Source organism: Phoca vitulina, unplaced genomic scaffold (assembly GCF_004348235.1).
Source record: "Phoca vitulina isolate PV1807 unplaced genomic scaffold, GSC_HSeal_1.0 scaffold66, whole genome shotgun sequence".
NCBI lineage: Eukaryota > Metazoa > Chordata > Mammalia > Carnivora > Phocidae > Phoca > Phoca vitulina.
In genome coordinates, this window is record NW_022589769.1 from 6,245,692 (window position 1) to 6,265,812 (window position 20,121).

The 20,121-nt window shown below is 38.7% G+C and overlaps 1 protein-coding gene across 5 annotated transcripts in view; it reads left to right on the plus strand.

Moving 5' to 3' along the window:
* MRTFB (myocardin related transcription factor B) overlaps positions 1-20,121 on the plus strand; it is a 192,040-nt gene that overhangs the window by 602 nt on the left and 171,317 nt on the right. For all 5 annotated transcript variants that reach the window (XM_032392214.1, XM_032392209.1, XM_032392212.1 and 2 more), the window contains one exon: positions 10,276-10,340. The gene's annotated coding sequence lies outside the window, so the exon portion shown is untranslated. Of the gene's footprint in view, positions 1-10,275; positions 10,341-20,121 lie in introns of those variants that run through there.

Here is a 20,121-nt window from a genome sequence, read left to right on the forward strand (position 1 = left end):
AGCACCCCCCCCCCCCCGGAATTGGGTGCAGCAAGCTATATGAGTTTCCTGGGGGGAGGGTCTTTGACTTTGTCATATTCCCAGAAGGGCCTCTGACCCCCAAATGGACAGAAACTCTTGTTTGGCCCTGCATAAGACCAGAAGTGGGCTTAGAGCGGCGGGTGTGCGCCAGAGATGGGTTGTCAGGCTGAATGCAAGTGGAATATTGGAGCCCAGGGCTTGCCTTAAGCAAAGGAAACTTTTAAGTTTGACTTTCGTTAAGCACATGACTGCACTCTTTGGAAGCGGTGGTGCTCAACCTTGTTAGAACCAAGGCCCCTCCCCTTTGCAGCAAACTTTTTGTAAAGCCCACTTTACAGCCCTGGAATGAAATTGATCAACAGTGTAACCTATGTACACACGTAATTGAAAATCAGTATGATGCTCCAATTTAAATGTAAGGGAGAGGGGCGCCTGGGTGGCTCAGTCGTTAAGCGTCTGCCTTCGGCTCAGGTCATGGTCCCAGGGTCCTGGGATGGAGCCCCGCATCGGGCTCCCTGCTCGGCGGGAAGCCTGCCTCTCCATCTCCCACTCCCCCTGCTTGTGTTCCCTCTCTCGCTGTGTCTCTCTCTGTCAAATAAATAAATAAATAATCTTAAAAAATAAAAAAATAAATGTAAGGGAGAAATAAAAGAACAATCAATGACACGAATTGCCACATCATTTACATCTCGCGCCTACTGCTGTGCTAGAAGAGATCGTGTCCTGGGTGCTTGCACCTGCTTCTAATGAAGATGTTTAGATTGAAGAGCAGTAAGACTATCAGTGTTTTGTTTTTGTTTTTTAAGATTTTTATTTATTTGAGAGAGAGAATGAGATAGAGCATGAGAGGGGGGAGGGTCAGAGGGGAGAAGCAGACTCCCCGCTGAGCAGGGAGCCCCGCGCGGGCCTCCATCCCTGGACTCCAGGATCATGACCTGAGCCGAAGGCAGTCGCTTAACCAACTGAGCCACCCAGGCGCCCCTATGAGTGTTTTTAAACAAGAGAAGGAAAGAGCAAAGATATAGATGGACCCTGGCGTGGAGGGGGAGGGGAATGGAGGGGGTTGACACCTAAGTGTTGGGGTAACCTATTTATGATAATAAAGAGAGAAACAGCTTAGATGGAAATAAGGATAACATGCCAAGATAAATTACAGACTCAGTCAACACATAAATAATATTAGTGTATTATGGAGGCCCCCATGGAGGGGACCATATTTGCAATCTACACTGTATGGCCCCTTTTGTGTCACAAGCTTTGAGATGCTGCTACCTTGAGGTGCAATACTGGGTTCCTACCACTTATCATTTTTAACGAATAAAAGATTGAAATTTTCAGATTCAGTATTGATGTCTCATTAGTTCAGATATGCTCAGTATTACGACGTTGAGTTAACAACGTGTGATGTGAGGAAATGGCCACTAATTTCATATGTATTTTATCTCAACTTGTCTCACATTAGCTGCCTTCTCCTAAATTACTGGGGTTTTCCCATAATTCCTTATAAAAACTTTTCAGTATTATGTTCTAAAGTAATGCCAGTTTATAGTGATTAATCTGACTGGACATTTAAAAGATTCTCAGGACCAGCATGGATCTTCATTATGTGCGTCTGTTCCATGCATTATGTGAAGTCCAGCATCCTGGTCCCCAAACACTGAATGCCAGTGTTGTGCCCCAGTTACTTTTATATCTAAGCATATCTCTTAGGAGACAGTACCACCACCCCTGAGATCTAAACAGCAATCCACTCTCTACTCAATTATAACAGGAAAGGAGGTAGAATTTAACTGACAATTCTTATTGGGAAAAAAAATTTTCCCCTATTCTTTCTGAGGTAATTGACATACCAGAAATGTAGGCTCTTAGCTCATGACACTCATTGATTAGTCTAGAATCTCAGATGGAAGATGAGGTTAGTACCTATGTCCCTTTGTCTGAAAAATTTGCTTCATTGAGATTCTTGTTCGAAATGCTGACAACTAAACACTTGAATGAGTGAGGAGTAGGAGGTTGGAATGGACTTGGGATGTGACAGTGATAATGTGTAGAATAACTAAAAAGGTCTGCATTAAACTAAAATATAAATTAGTGTAACCACTTATTAAATTAAATAACCTTTTTTCTTGCTAGTATCCGTATTAGAGAATTTAGAAAATGTAGATGTGTACAAGGTGAAAATTGAAATGTCCTATAATCACATAGGTCCTCAGTCCTCCTAGTGTGGTTTGTTAGAAATTGTCTTTTCCTTTGAAACTGTTCATCTTGCCGCCAGGACAAAAATGCTGAGTCAAAAAGTTCAACTCAGACTAATATATAGCTATAGTGTAACACTGTACATCCCTTCAACTCTTGTTAAATCTGCAAAGCAAATTTATTTTTTTGTTGAATGAGTAAGAGGCTGTGAGATGTTTATTGTTCATTGCTTGTTACTTTTGAAAGGTGCTTTAGAAACAAACAAGTAAAAACTCTTGTCAAAATAGAACTATAAGGTATTTTAAATTGACTAGAGAGAGATACATTGAATACTTTCAGATTGGAAAATTATCCAGATTGAGAGTAATTAACTTTTATTACTTTGAGCGAGCAGTATCATGTTGCAGGGTAAAGAGAGGTCACTCCTCCTTTTTTTCTTCACTACTTTTTTTTTTAAATCACTACTCAAAAAAAAAAAAAAAAATATATATATATATATATATTTGTACAAAAATGAAACAAATAATATGAATTGCAGAGATACTGAGACTTCCAGTTTTCAGGTGTGGGGATACATTGTTAAATGAGCAAAAATCCATGCCTTTATAGGTGAAAAGGAGTAACTCACTATGTACATATCTTTGAGCTTTATAATTAAACTATTTCATTATTTTTAAGATGCATATCTAAAATGGAATGCTATCTTAAAATTGGCATGTCATGTTTTAATTGTTAACTTTTCTTAGCAGTACATGAAATAATAGTGTGTCTGAGAATTGATGGTGTCTTACATTCAGTGAAATAGGGAATATGTAGAAATTTCAGCACATTGATTAATATTTAACAGGAAAAAATTTATCCAAAGCGTGACTTGCAAAATAAAGGTACACAACATTTCTAGGTACTTCCACCTAGACTAGAATTCTTTACTTGTAAGACTCCTGTAAGAAAACATACCTCCCTCCGCTCCATGTAAATCAATTGAAACATCAGTGTTTGTAAATATAAGAACAATTTTTTAGAAAGAAAGAAACTGGTGCTTTTTCATGGAGAGCAGGTGGTGTGGCTAATGGATTTGAGGTAAAGTTCATCAGACAGTGTAACCTGCCAGATGTAGGAATATGGGGGGGTCTTTTGTGTGGGGTTGGTTTTTTTTTCATTTTGAAATGCTCATAAGTCCACTCATAATTGAAAGTTTTCTCAAATGGGACAACAATTAAATTGGGTTTCAACAATTTGTAGCTGTTACTGTTGTCTTAATAAGAAATATTTTTGAGGGCTCCCGCCTGGTAGAACATGTGACTCTTGATCTTGGAGTCATGAGTTCGAGCCCCACATTGGGTGTAGAGATTACTTGAAATCTTAAAAAAGAAGAAAAGAAAAGAAAGAAATACTTTTGAAAATATATTTAGTACATGTTGAGTACAGCTTTTTTTTTTTTTTTTTTTAAGATTTATTTGAGAGAGGGTGAGCGCATGCACAATGGAGGGGAGGGGCAGAGGGAGAGCGAGAGAGAGAATCTCAAGCTGACTCCATGCCAAATACGGAGCCCAACTCGGGCTTTGATCCCAGCACCCTGAGATCATGACCAGAGCTGAAATTCAGAGTCGGAGGCTTCACTGACTGAGCCACCCAGGCGCCCCAAGTACAGCTTTTATATGGGAGGTTACATGGTATCTCTTAGTCAGAAAACCTGTGTAAGGACTTTTTCCATCGGATATCGAGGGCAGTTTCCATAGGAAACTCAGCCACATGAAGACGGTGTGCATACCTTCTCCCGCCAGGTGGACTTCAGCTTTTCTTCTCGAAGTGTGGTTCCCCAAGCCAGCAGCACAGCATAGCATCCTGAGGCTTGTTTGAAGTGCAGACTCTGGGGCCCACCCCAGAACCACTGAACTAGGATCTTCATTTTCACAAAGTCCTGCTCCAGGTGATGCACATGAATGTGTGGGAAGCACTGGACTGGATCATTGGCTCTCAAACTTGAGTGTGCATTATGGGGATTGCTCCCTCCATTATTTCCAGAGTTTCTGGTCTGGGCTGGGGCCTAAGAATTTGTGTTTTCACCAGGTTCTCAGGTGATGCTGATGCTGCTGGTCTAGAGGCCCCCTTCCTGTTCTCTTTCGTAATTCCTCGCCCCTTTAAGTAGCTCTTTTTATAGATTATTACAATCATATGCTTCAGATTGGTTGAAGAAAAAGATTATATTGTCTTTTATCATTTTTAGAGATGGCCACACTAAAAGTGCTTGTTGGGGTGCCTGGGTGGCTCAGTCGGTGAAGCGTTTGACTCTTGATTTTGGCTCAGATCATGATCTCAGGGTTGTGGGATTGAGCCCCGTGACGGGCTCTGCGCTCAACTGGAGTCTGCTTGAGATTCTTTCTGTCCCTCTCCCTCTGCCCCTCCCCACTGCTCGCGCATGTGTGTGCTCTCTCCCTCTCTCTCTCAAATAAATAAGTAAATCTTTAAAAAAATAAATTGCTTGTCAATATCTAATTTCAGAGAAAATTCTCTTTTAATGCTCATTGGATTTTTTTTATTAACATAATGTATTATTTGTTTCAGGGGTACAGGTCTGTGATTCATCAGTCTTACACAATTCACAGCACTCACCATAGCACATACCTTCCCCAATGTCCATCACCCAGCCACCCCATCCCTCCCACCCCCCTCCACTCCAGCAACCCTCAGTTTGTTTCCTGAGATTAAGAGTCTCTTACGATTTGTCTCCCCCTCCGGTTTCATCTTGTTTCATTTTTCCCTCCCTCCCCTTATGATCCTCTGTCTTGTTTCTCAAATTCCTCATATCAGTGACATCATATGATACTTGTCTTTCTCTGATGGACTTATTTCGCTTAGCATAATACCCTCTAGTTCCATCCACATCGTTGCAAATGGCAAGATTTTTTTTTGTTGGCTACATAATATTCCATTATATATATATATATATATATATATATATATATATATACACACACACACACATATATATATATATATCACATCTTCTTTATCCATCTGTTGATGGACATCTAGGCTCTTTCCATAGCTTGGCTACTGTGGACATTGCTGCTATAAACATTGGGGTGCACGTGCCCCTTCGGATCACTACATTTGTATCTTCAGGGTAAATACCCAGTAGTGCAATTGCTAGGTCATAGGGTAGCTCTATTTTCAACTTTTTGAGGAACCTCCGTACTGTTTTCCAGAGTGGCTGCACCAGCTTGCATTCCCACCAACAGTGTAGGAGGATTCCCCTTTCTCTGCATCCTCACCAACATCTTTCGTTTCCTGACTTGTTAATTTTAGCCATTCTGACTGGTGTGAGGTGGTATCTCATTGTGGTTTTGATTTGTATTTCCCTGATGCCGAGTGATGTTGAGCACTTTTTCATGTGTCTGTTGGCCATATGGATGTCTTCTTTGGAGAAATGTCTGTTCATGTCTTCTGCCCATTTCTTGATTGGATTATTTGTTCTTTGGGTGTTGAGTGTATAAGTTCTTTATACATTTTGGATACTAGCCCTTTATCTGATATGTCATTTGCAAATATCTTCTCCCATTCTGTTGGGTGTCTTTTGGTTTTGTTGACTGTTTCCTTTGCTGTGCAAAAGCTTTTTATCTTGATGAAGTTCCAGTGGTTCATTTTTGCCCTTGCTTCCTTTGCCTTTGGCGATGTTTCTAGGAAGAAGTTGTGGCGGAGTTCGAAGAGATTGCTCCCTGTGTTCTCCTCAAGAATTTTGATGGATTCCTGTCTCACATTGAGGTCTTTCATCCATTTTGAGTCTATTTTTGTGTGTGTTGTAAGAGAATGGTCCAGTTTCATTCTTCTGCATGTGGCTGTCCAATTTTCCCAACACCATTTGTTGAAGAGACTGTCTTTTTTCCATTGGACATTCTTTCCTGCTTTGTTGAAGATTAGTTGACCATAGAGTTGAGGGTCCATTTCTGGGCTCTCTGTTCTGTTCCATTGATCTATGTGTCTGTTTTTGTGCCAGTACCATACTGTCTTGATGATGACAGCTTTGTAATAGAGCTGGAAGTCCGGAATTGTGATGCCACCAGCTTTGCTTTTCTTTTTCAACATTCCTCTGGCTATTTGGGGTCTTTTCTGGTTCCATACAAATTTTAGGATTATTTGTTTCATTTCTTTGAAAAAAGTTGATGGTATTTTGATAGGGATTGCATTAAATGTGTAGATTACTCTAGGTAGCATAGACATTTTCACAGTATTTGTTCTTCCAATCCATGTGCATTGAGCTTGTTGGATTTTGACTCTGGCTTATGAGTAGTTCTCTTCTTTCTGTGAGTTACACTTTTAACACTTTAAAATTAATTTTGTGTAGGTAAAATATTCATGTTGTTCAAAAATTAAAACAGCTTATTTTGAGGAATTTAATTTCCAGCTCTGTTGTGGTCTAACCTGTCCCCTCTCCCCATAAATATCCTCTTTAATTTTTTCCTTTTTTGTTTTTTAAAGATTTTATTTATTTGACAGAGAGAGCGTGAGCGCGTGCATGCACACAAGCAGGGGGAGCAGGAGAGGGAAAAGCAGGCTCCTGCCTGAGCAGGGAGCCCAATGCAGGGTCAATCCCAGGATCCTGGAATCATGACCTGAGCCGAAGGCAGACGTTTGACTGACTGAGCCACCTAGGCATCCCTTTTTGTTTCCTCATAGATGTTCCTTTGTGTAGACACAAGCCAATACCTGTCCTTCTTTGTATATAAAATATAGCACACCATGTAAATTATTCTGTCCCTTGCTTTTTGTTTAGTTAATATACCTTTGGGATCTTTCCATATTAGTGTATAGAAAACACTAGTTAACAGCTTCAGAATATTCCACTGTATACCCATGCCGTAGTTTATTGAACTTAGCCCCCATTGATGCATATTTGAATTTTTTCCAGTCTCTTAACAATCACAGACAATGTCCTGGTAAATACACCTGTACACATCTCATTTCATATATGTGAGATGTATCTGTGGGATTTCTTTCCACAAGTGGGATTGCTGGGTCATTGAGCAATGCATTTATAATTTTGTTAAATTCTGCCCTTCTTCAGGGTTGTGAACTCCTGCAAGTAATGCATCAGGGTACCTGTTTCTCCATAGCCTCTCCAACAGTGTTTTCCAACCTTTAGATTTATATTATTCTAATAGTGAAAATGATAACTATGTAGTTTTAATGTGCATTAGTTTGATATGAATGAGGCTGAGCATCTTTTCATATGCTTAAAGGTGATTTCTGTTTCTATGAACTATCTGTTCATACCCTTTGTAATTTTTCATTTGGATTGCTTTTTTCTTATCAATTTCTAGGAATGTATAAATTAGATTAACCCTTTAGGATGTGAGTTGCAATTTCCCCAGTTTGTTACTTGTTTTTTAATTTACTTTCATGTATTTTGGTATAGAGAAAGCTTCAAAGATTTTTCTTTAAATTTTAGGTAGTTAATATTAATCTTTTATGTGTCTGGATTTTGAGTCACAGAAAGGCCTCCAAGAATTTGAAATTTGTTCATGTTTTCCTTAAGTACTTTTGTGGTTTCATTTTTCCACTTACATCTTTGATATATTTGGGATATATTCTGGTGTTCAAGGATAGTATATAGACTGAACTTTATCTTTTTCTATGTAGCTGCCAGTTATTGCTACCATTTGTTTCAGAATACAATACATCTTGATTGTATTCAGAACTTCCAGGTGTATTGGAGCATATCTCTGGACTTCCTATTCTATTCCATTAGTCTTTCTATTCATACACCAGTACACGGTATTGGTTTTACAAAATGTTTTAGTTTCCCCTGTTGCCCTTCATTTTCCTGGCAATTTTTCCTTGTTTATTTTTCCATGTGAACTTATAATCATTTTGTCTAGTTCCAGAAAAGAAAACACTTAAAAAATTGAGATCATGTTAAAATTATAAACTAATTTTACAGAGAGAATTGCTGTCTTTCTGATATTTTCCTATCCAAGAACATTGTGTATTTTTTCATTGGTTTGATTCTACTCTTGAATCCTTTTGGAGCATTTCAAAGTTTGTCTTATACAGGTTTTGCCAATTTTTTGTTAAAATTTTTTGTATGTAGTTTATCTTTTTTGGTGCTGTTGTGAGATCTCTTTATCTTCTCTAAGTGGTTTTGACTGTGTGTATGAAAGCTGTTTTTCTGTGTAAGCACAGAAATCGACAGACCCTGAATTTATAAGTCGTTTTTAACAGACTTTAAATTCTGCAAAATCCCTTATATATTTTTGCCTAAGAGAAAGAAAGCTTTGGGAGTCAAACTTGCAGTTTAAATCTGTGTCTGCATTTTATTAGTTCTGTGGTCTTCGGAGATCCCGTTTGACTTCTCTGAGCCTCAGTTCCCTCGTCTGTAAAAGGAACAATTCTCTCCATATCAGAATGTTGGAGGAATTAAAAAAGAACATATGAAACTCATCACTTAGTGCTGCTTCCGCCACCAGCGTCAATGTGGGTTGAGGCTGCTGGGTTTTTTTCTTTTTCCTCCTCTTACCCCTGTCACTTTTGAAAGAGGAAAAAAGAAACCATGAAAAAAAAACAGTAGGGTATTAGAATTGAAGTTAAAGTAAGCTGTGATTCCATTTTAGCAGGGTAATCAGTGTGCTTGAGATCAGGGAGCAAACTCAATGGGGCACTTGAGGCCCCTCCTGCTTTTTGGCCTCACTACTCATTGCTCAGTCAGATGCACCCTGACAACAAGGCTGCTTAGCATTCCCCAAAGGCCCTGTGTTTCCTATAACACTGTCCCTTCCACCCAGAATGTTCTGCTACCTCATTCTGCCCGTTTGGATACATAGTGCCCCACACCCACTGAGGAAAAGTATCTGTCTCCTTGTGCAGCTCGTCTGCCCTGTAGCATGGGTCTTGATAGACTGGAAACTGCGGAGAGAAACCGTATCTGTCCGTCCATCAGAAATGCCCGGGAGGGGCGCCTAGTTGGCTCAGTTAGGCGTCTGCCTTCAGCTCAGGTCATGATCTCGGGATCCTGGGATCGAGCCCCCGCACTGGGCTCCTTGCTCAGCAGGGAGCCTGCTTCTCCCTCTCCCTCCGCTGCTCCCCCTGCTTGTGCTCTATAGCTCACTCTCTTGCTCTCAAATAAATAAATAAAATCTTAAAAAAAAATGCCCAGCAAAAGACCTGGCAAAGTATAGACACTCCAGTATTTGTTAAATAAGTGAACGAATAATTGACTTTGATCTTTCTTTAGCCTTATGTTATGTATCTGGGTAACTCTTATCTCATCCAGTATACTGTAAGCCCCTTGAGGATGAGGATTATGTCATTTTGCAATAATAACAATGATAATAATGGTGGTGGTGAGAGGTAAATAGACTTATTATGTAAGAGCATATATTAATAAAAATAAAAATTAACATTTATTATGTTCCAGGAGCTGTTTTACAGTCCCTGATGTGGATTAGCTCATACAATCCTCAGCAATCCTATGAATTGGGTACTATTATGAGACATATGGGGAAATCAAGGCACACCAAGGTTGAGGAACTTGCTGAAGACTACACATGCTAGGAAGTGCTAGAGCTGAGATTCAAATGCAGATGTTCTGAGTCTAGCAACCCAATCCTTTTTTTTTTTTTTAAGATTTTATTTATTTATTTGAGAGAGAGAGCATGAGAGAGGGAAGGTCAGAGGGAGAAGCAGACTCCCTGCTGAGCAGGGAGCCCGATGCGGTACTCGATCCCGGGACCCCAGGATCATGACCTGAGCTGAAGGCAGTCGCTTAACCAACTGAGCCACCCAGGCGCCCTAGCAACCCAATTCTTAACCTGTTACGGTGCTTTAGACCTGTTTGTTGAATGCGTCATTTACAGGTTCTTGAACAATTTAGGAAAAGTTATTTGATTACACTTGGAACTTCTCAATTTCCTTCCCAACCATCCCTTCTTAGTAACTTCTGTTTTGTTCTTTCCAATTTATCTTGGACTTCCTGCTCTCCAGGAGGCTTTCTGTGACCATCCCCACCAGGCATATAATAGGTATTCAGTAAAAAGTAATTTTTACTTTTTCCCCCCGCAGGCTCACAGTAAAGGTGCTAAGAAAGAGAATGTAAGACAGGAAGATAATTAAATATTTTTACTGAGGTAAGTTTTTTATGATTTAATTTTTTTTTTTTTTTTAAAGAAACCTCTCCCCACTCCCCACTGTTGTGAAAATTCTTCTCCGCAGCCTGCTTTCTTAAGATGTAAGAGGGAGAATGTTCTAGGAGTATTTTACGTTCATGGAACCTGGGGTTCTTAAGGTGGATGCCAGGAACATGGGTTGTTTGAACAAGGTTATTTGGCTTTCTTTACTTCTTTGAATCTAATCTTTAAATTCCCATGACTTCATTGTCTTAAAGTTTGGTACTAAGGAGATCCAGCAGGTGGAAACCCATAAGCTGCTTGGTGGTTCTGTATACTTACAACATTCAGTGAAAACTTTGTTTTTAAAACAGGGAACTGAAGGGATTTGAAGGCACGTTTGGTGAGATAGCAGCACTTCTTTCCTTAAATGAGATATGTTGTATTTTCTTATTATAATAGAAAAATCTTCCATCAGTATAAAACAACATACTGACACAAGTAAACACCTAACTCCTGTCACACAGAAATGACTGCCATTTATATTTTGGTGAACATACTTCTATGGATATAGAAGTATTCATATACAAATTATTAAATATATTGGTTTACACTACATATGGTAGTCTTTTAACGCAACAGTGTATATTATATATCTCTACACATGAATTGTAAAAGGCATGTGTAACTGTACATGATGATTTTACTGACTCTCGTATATTTCATTGTTTGGAGGCACCATGGTTTGTTTAATCATTCCTTTGATGACCATTTAGATTGTTTTTAGTGAATAATGGCATGTTGATTAACCCTGTACTCACACCATTGTATACTTGTTCATTTATCTTCCTAGAAGTATGACTGCAGAGTCAAAGATGATGCACATTTTAAATGTTGATATATATGGTAAACTGCCCTCTGTAAAGACTACCAGTTTATCACCACCACCCAGCCCCCCAAGTCAATGAGAGTCTTGTTTTCCATACCCTGCCCACACTGAGTTTTGTTAATCTTTAATCTTTGCCCATCCAATAGGAGAAAAAAAAAATGGTATCTTTGAGATAGCAGGGTTTTTTATTGAAATAAGCCTTTTACGTTTTCAAAGACCCCTTTCATTTGATATTTTTACTTACATGAAGAATTTTCTTACTGAGAATATAACCTATGATTCTCATGTCTAAGTGAGACACTCTCTTGGGCTTTACTATGATGAAAATGTTGAAATATGTTGAGTCCTTTGTTTTTGGTTCTGTTGCCCTGATTACCTCATTATAAATATTTTTAAATTATTGGCAACTAACTAATTGTTTTGGATACCAAAGGTTTTCCTCTGTGGGGAGCAGTACTCTTGTTTTTTATTCATTTATAGTGGAGCTTGAAAAAGCTTTAAAAATTAACTTGTTAAGGTCTTTCGAGCATGGATCCCGATTGCAGAATAGCATAAAGAATGGGATTCACAAACTCAGGTGACATACTTGTTGAGTTTGTCAATTATGTGAATATGTGTTTAAATGTAAACCTGTGAGTATCGATGTCGAATCCCATCTGTCCAGAGTATTTTACCAGTTTCTGATACGAATGTGAACTCAAATTTATGTTTGTTTTAGATTTTATTTCAATCAAATAAGAGTTACTTAAGGTCGCCCATGAAATAGACAGCAACTGTGTCATTGTCCTAGTGTTTGTTCTTTAACTTAATAAAAAGTCAACTAAAATTCATCTTTTTTTGCTATATATGAAATGCATCTTCTTATAATATAGATTGTGTTTCATGTGGGTGCTTGTCTTTTCATTCCAAGTTCACATTTTTGAGGCTGGGACCAAGTATGTTTTATCCACCAGCTTCCATCCAGCAACTGGTGTGACACCTGGCTTGTACATGGCAGACACTCAAATTGTTTTGAAGGAATTAATGATTGGTGTATATTGGTATTGTTGAGTTAGAACTCAGATGTAAGTGAGACATGCCTTAAATTTTAATTAAGAAATTTAATTTCTTGGAGAAGAAGACTAGTATCTGTGACTTTTAAATGCACCTAAATCTAGACATACATAATTGTAGTGACATTTGCTACAGTAACATTTTGTGATACTTTATTTGGATTATTGATTTAGACTATATCCCATTTATTTTCAGAATCACATATACTGCTGTGTTTTAAATCTGCTTTGTTTGTTTGTTTTTTACTGTTGCTGTTAAGGGCAAAGTAAGTATCTAGGTAAGATACCAGATGTTAATTCAAGAATCCTAGGATGTTTAGTATTATAGACCTGGGAATATTTTTCAGTTATGTTATTTGAAGACAAGAATAAAGTAAATACCCCAGATTTTAAATTATAATGGAGAGAAATTGAGTTATATTTTAATTGTGCGGTTCAGCATTTATTAAAAATAGAAGTGGAGAAATAGATTGCCAGCCATTGAGAAGAATGTATAAATCTTTGTCCAGTATCCTGCCTTCTAAGCTTTTCTGACTCCTAAACCAGTTTTTCACAGCCAAAATAAACAGAGCGCATGGAGCAAGCACTTAATAGATTTAAGCTGTTGTAGACTTTTGTTTCATACATTTTGTTTCCACTGGAATATGGGATTCTAAAGAACGCATGAGCTAGATTTTAATTAGTATTTTAGCAGCGGTTATTTGCATGTAAAAAATTTTAAATTGATTAAATAATCCCCTAGCAATTTTTATTTGTCCTTTAATTTCCTTAGCAACCCCTTACTAAATAAATAGTCCAAAAGTTAAATCTAGGCAGACCTAAAAGGAAACTACTGAGTCTTCATTAGTGGGGTCTAAATTAATGAGATTTCCTGGACTTTTCCCTTGGATATTTTGTGGCTAATGGTATAACCTTGTATTTGTTTTCTAAAATAACCAAAGTTCTGGGTTCTTGAAACTCTTTTCTGTGGTAGTATAGGAATTTGCTTATATGGTAGCTTTCATTTCACTGATGAGTTAATTTCTTTAATCGCATGCTTTAAAACCCTATTTCTAAAAATACTCCTGAAAAGTGAGGAATTACTAGTAGTAGTTAAACCAAAGTCTTAATTAAAATTAAGACTTTATCCTTTATTTCCCCTCTTAGCTGCATTTGTAAAAATTGTTATACTGTATTTAAACAGATTTTAAGGCATTCTTATGTATGGGTTGGATTTTGTGCATTTGTAACGATTTCTTCCTATTTTAGGCATGAAGCTTAAAGTTTAGACTGGCAGTATAAGTGGTTATTTGATTGGAAAGTTGGAAAGAAGAAAAGCTGTCTTCATATCCAGAATTTGTGGTGGTAGAATACTCAGATGAAATGGTTTCGTGATCAGGGTGAGAGTATGGAACTTCAGGAGTGGAAAGACATTTTTAAGTGCCTATGTGCAGCATAGATCCCCAGGAAGCACCCCAGGCTGACTTCTGCAGTGTGCATACCTGGGTTGATCTCTCACAAAGGCATTATTATTACCCCTGTGAGGTGAAGAGGGGTGGAGAGCAGTAGCTTTGGGCCTCAAGTTCCAAAGTGAGCACAGGGCTTAGAGAAACTCCCTAGGGAAATCTCCAGCTTCTGACCGTTCCATCCTCCTTGAGAAATTTCCTTCCTTGCTGACCCTGGAAGCTTTGCGTCATGGTGGGTGTGATAGAAATATGGAGCTGGGCAGAGGGAGTCTGACTCTTGTCTATTGCTGCAGTGTCCAGATACCCTCTTTAAATAGACTTCCAACATGGGAGCATGGCTAATCACATCATAGCAGTGTGTTGACAAATATGAGAGTTCCATGCAAACTTGGCCTTCGTGCCCGTTTGGTTTGTTCGGAGAGGAGACCCAGGTCATGGGGAGTTTTGTGTTTGTGTATGTTAAACCTAGTAAGTTTTGTTTTAAATAGATTTCAGTCTATTCTAATGTGACAAAGTTTTTCAGTCTGAATGTTCTAGCAGCCATCATTCAAACATTAATTGCTGTCAGTGGGAAAGGATATCCTCCTACATCTTTTCTGGAGTGCTCGAAACCATCCCACTTCCTTTTTCTTTTACCTTAAGAACTGATTACTGACACTTGGGAATTATAATCAGATGGCATCAATCTTTCCAGAAAGGTTACCAATTATTGCACTGAAAAATAGGCATTTCTTTCTAATAGTAAGTGTTTCTCTTGGTGCGTCTCTCTCAGTTCAGTACTTTTAAATACCTTTTAGGTGAATGAATGCTTTGTGTCATGCCCTGATTTAATACATTTAAAACAGACTTTATTGATGGCTTTCTTACTTTCAGTTCTATGGGAGGGGACAATTTATTTAATATGAAATCTTCATAGGATCTTTTGGTTGTTTAGATGTCCTCGGGGTAGAAAAAGGATGGCTGATGTCAATTACTTATACTATGATATAAGCTCTAAAATGAGCATTTGCTGTGAAGCGTTGAGAGTGGTGGCGATTTGCATCTTGAGCAGTTGGCATTCCCTCATTTTGTCCTTATAAACTCGGTGGATAGATGTAATCACCCAGTTTGAGAGCATGAAATGCCTTAGTTAGGAAAGTTGTCCTTGGGCGCTCAGCTAGTATGTTAAAAACCAAACTAAGCAGTGACTTGAATTCATCTCTCTCAGGCTGCAAAGTCTGTGCCCTCTTCTTACAAACACCAGCAGAGAAAGGGGTCTTGGAGTTGTTAGAATGTTTCATTATTGTAGATACTTGAAATGTCCGACTGAGTGAAGTCAAAGCTACTTTATAACCACCATCCCGGTCATTCTCACCATTTCTTTATTTCTAATGTTCTTCAGCACCCACTGATGAAGTGAGGAGCCTGCCAGGGTGTCTGGCTCACTGTGTTCAATACAACATAGGCTTGTTTAATTTAGCAGTGCTCGGAGATGAAAGGTTCATGACGGCCAAGTACAAACAGACCTTCTGTGGGATGTTAATTTTGTTACAGGAGGGAATGCTTGTTTTTCATTTTTTCATGAGCTAAAAAGGACTTTGACTTGTTTAAATCTGTGTAATCAAAGGGAAGCGAGCAGTGCTGCTAAACATTTTTTTTTTTTTTTTGGTTCAGTCTTCGGTTAATTCCATTTCATACCTGCCAGCGTATTGCAAATCGTGTGCTCTTTTGTTCTTTGCTCTTTTTACTTTGGATCGGATTTTATGGTTGGTCGCTGTGGGGATTTAGTGGTAGGAAAATAAATCACTTCCTCCTCTGCACAGATTGTGTGTCTTTTCCAACAGGTTATCCTGTAGCAGGCAGAGTGACTCAGTAAGGCCCCTGCACAGAGGTGTCACTATACGATTTTGTGCAGTATACTGTAAATTTCAGCTCATACCTTTAAAGCACACAAGTTAATGGACTTTAGTATCTTCAGAGCTGTGCACCGAACCTCCCTACCTAATCCCAGAACACTTTGATCACCCCAGAAAGAATGCCCATCCCCATTAGCAGTCTCTCTTCATTCTTCTCTCTCTCCAGCCCCTGGCAACCACTGAGCTGCTTTCTGTGTCTGTGGATTTGCCTGTTCGGGATATGCTATATGAATGGAGTTATAAAGCATGTGGCCTTTCGTGTCTGGCTTCTTTCACTTAGCATGTTTTTGAGGTTCATCTATGCTGTAGCATGCATCAGAATTTCATTCCTTTCTGTGGCTAAGTAATATTCTATTGCCTGCATATGCCATATTTTGTTTATTCATCCGTTGATAGGCATTTGGGTGTTTCCCATGGTTTGGCTATTATGAATAATACCACTGTGACCATTCATGTGCAAGTTTTTGGGCAGACTTATCTTGGATGCAGACCTAAGAGTAGAGTTGCTGGGTCTTATGGTAACTCTGTGTTTAACTTTTTTCCAAACTGTTTTCCAAAGTGGCTGTCCCATTTTACATTCTCATCAGCAATATTGAAGGATTCCAGTTTCTTCACATCCTGCGCAGCGCTTGTCATTTTGCTGTTGTTTTCATGGCAGCCATCCCGATGAGTGTGAAGCTGTATCTTCTTGTGGTTCTGATTAGCATTGCCCTAATGACTCATGATGCTGAACATCTTTTCATGTGCTTGTTGGCCACTTGTATATCTTCTTTTTCTTTAGAAAAATACCTGTTCACATTCTTTTTCCATTTAAAAAATTAGGTTTTGTTTTTATTGTTGAATTGTATGAGTTCTTTACATATTCTGGATACACACATGCACATACCCATATCCTTATAAAAACACAAATAGTTCAGTTTTCTTCCCATCCTGTGGATTGTCTTTTCATTTTCTTGTTGTTCTTTGAAGAGTTTTAAATTTTGATTAAATCCAATTTATTTTTCTTTTGTTGCTTGTATGGGCTTCTCTCTGAAGTTTTTTTATAAGTTAAAAAATCATAACTTATTTCTAGGCATCTCCCATGTAAGAAATTGGTGCAAAATGGTCAGCTGGTTAACTATACAGTGGGTTAGAGGCATTAAACATCTTCTGTGTTTTCAAGTATTCTCATCTGATTCAATATGAAGAAGACCAGGTTTCCTAACCTAACACCCAATTGCCCCCTTTCCTGCGCTTTTAATTAGAAAGTTGCCTTTCAGGGTTCTGCATAGCTCAGAATGCATGCATCATTCTATGAACATTATAAGTGTTACATATGCACTGAGCACTTCACTGGGCTCAGGGAGCCAGAGGTGAGTGGAATGTGGCTCTATCCTCAAGGAACAAGAGCACAGGTGCTATGTGAGGAGTGTGCACAGAGGACAGCGGAGAGATGCAGAAAGGAGGAGGCGGGACTCCTCTGGATCTGGGTGAGAACACCTCATGGAGGAGGAGACACTTGTGGTCCGTCCACAGAGATGGTTAGGTGATCAGGACCTCTCTCTTCTGGCTGCTGGCTGCTGTGGATGCCGCGTGCCCTAACACCGGATATTGTAGAGCAGCCATATTTAGAATTACTTATATCATAAAAGACAGATGTAGATGGGATCGCTTGATGCCTAGAAGTGAGTCTAAACAAAACCACTTGTCTTGAATTTCTTTAGGTTTCCAAAGTTTTCGAAAGGAAGATGTCCTCCTTATGAGTTCAGCATGATGTGTATGTCTTTGTCTGTCTAAGCTGAAGCCCATGTAATCCATATAATCAGGCATAAAATATGAGGCAGGGAGTAACAGTTGCTTGGCTGGGGAGGAAGATTGATTATAGAGAGTCGGGTGTATTCTGTTGAGGAATTTAGATTTTGTCCATATCGAGGAGAGCCATTGAATTGTCCAGCATGGGAAGGGTGATATGATCACTCTGGTAACTGTATTTGGGGATGCTGGATGCAAGGGGCAGGATGGGGACAGAAGACCCATTAAGCTGTTAAGTGGGTCCAGGTGGGAGTTGATGAGGACCTGAACTAGGGTATTTGTAGTAGAATTTGGGTAAGTCACAGGCTGAAAAGTTTAGGAGCTATTAGGAATCCTGGCTACAGGTAATAGAAACCCTGCTCAAACATTAAGTCACAAGGGGGATGAATTGGGAGGTTCCTGGAGAAGGTCCAAAAGGAATGAAGTGCTGCAGAAACCTGGACAAGCTCAGGGGCCTGAAGGGTTGGGAGTGATACTCATTCTCACAGGGATTCTTGCTCCTAGGTCTGCTGCCTCCAGTTTCTCCACAGGACAGGGGCTATTTTCACACTCTTCAACTAAGAAGAAGAAAGAGCTTCTCCCTCCAGCTTTAGTTTTTAAAATCCCAGGGACCCTCATGGCCTTGGGTTTTATGCCTTCATTGGAATTTTCTACCACCACCACTTTGGGAGTTCCCAGAAGAAGTAAGGAAAGGTCGTTCTGGGTAGAGCCAACCATGCACATCTACTCTGGGAGTGCAGGCGGGACCCAGAGAATGAGGAGATCTGAGGAGGAAGGGAAGGTCAGGAATGCCTCCCAAGTTTGTGGCTTTGGTAACCTGGAAATGGCACCATTTCCATCCAAGAATAAGGGCTCAGGGGGCAAGCAGACCAGAGTGCAGTGAGTAAACTGGCTTCATTTTTAGACTAGCTTAGACTGGCACATAGGGCTAATCACAATTTGTGTGTTATATATTTTTATGATTATTTGATTAGTTTGGCTTCCTTCACAGTTTGAAGCCCCATGAAGACAGGACTGTTGTCTTGGCTATGAATTTCCAGAGCCTCCCATAATATACTTGGCATGTAGTAGGTATTCAGTAAATATCTATATGAATGAATAAATTCAGATGAACCTGTCCAGCAGGCAGCTGGATGGACAGTTTGGGTCTCAGATGAGGACAGGAAATACAGATTTGGGGTATCAGTGTAGGACTAGATGGTAGACAAGCCTTGAGAGTTATCCTTATTGGCTAAGAGACTTATGAAAGTTCAGATATTGTGTAGACCTGTAATTTTCATGTCCCTGTGTTAAAATTATGCCCTTTTTTCACTTTGCCCTGCCTAGTATTTAATGCCAGTAATTTCTACTGATGATCCTACCAATGATTTTTTAAAAATTCTGTGGCAGATTAGAATTAGATTTGTGACAGTTAGGGAAATAAAGGTGATAAAGACAGAAATTCTGTTTCCTTTTAAGAATAACTGACTCATAGGATGAAACCTTGGATATGATTTCAGATCACTCCTGTAAACTCTCAAAAAAGATGTTTATAAAACACTTGGAACAATACAGATTGTACTAAGAAAATGTGCTTTGATCAACTCTGGAGATACAAAGCAGGGAGCTTAATAAATCAAGTCCTATTTGTGAATGGAAAGGACTGGAAGTTCACCTTAAAAGTAAGAATTCAGTTCACATCAAGACTTTAAATTTTATATTCTGGATAGCAGATGTTAACTTAGTTTCATCTTTTGTATAAAAAGAAAATGAATTGCACATTTCAATTCTTGGCATCTTGAAATCTGACTCCTGATTCCTATCTCTTAATAACCATTGGAACACTAGTTTAAAAATGGAATTTGACTTTGGTTTTTTACCCTTTAATTTTGAGGTGAGTGTGCTTCCAGCTCTGTCTTCCTTCTATATTCAGGAAAACCACACCACTGGTAGCTTGAATATGCCATAATTTTTATTATTTAAATATTAGAAACACAGTCGTATTTATATAAAGTAGTAATACTATATTCACACTTGGGAGAGGTGGTTTGTTTCATTTTAAGGCATAAATACAGTTGTATTACTTTTGTAGGCTGAATACCCTCCTCTTAACCACTCTGCCATATGTCAAGATGTTACATTAGTGTCTTTATTGCCTAGATTCTTCTTTCCGCCCCCACCCCCTGCAGTAAAGATATGAGCATTTTTACTTATTTAATTTTCCACCAAAGAACTTTACTAAATTTGCCTGACTACGAATACAGGCCAGTGTCTTAGCGCAAGTTATAATTTACTAGAGCATTTCTAAGAACTCAAATTGAGTAGCTTATAGCATCTCAGTTTTTAAAATTACTATAATATATGTATATATATAAAATCTTAAAAATATAACTCAGATAATTTTCTTTTGGTTTATAGATTAGTGCTTATTCTTTCAGATAGAGTTTCAACAAATACCTAATATGCTAAGGCTTTGTATATTCTGAATTTTACCGAACCTACTCAAAAACTGGAAAAGAATACATTTGGGATTTTAATGACAATGAGATCAGTATTATGGGTTTAATTTCCTGCATAAGTTAAGTTATTAACTACATTGAATATTATTAATTACATGGAAGAATCTCTGTCTTGAGACCCTAGGCCCCTGCCAGTTGTATCCCTTTTGAAATCAGTTTACGGGGCTGAAATAAAAGAATGTCAATTTCTGGAGGTACCCTTATCAGCTCCTGGAAAAAATGGTTAAAATGC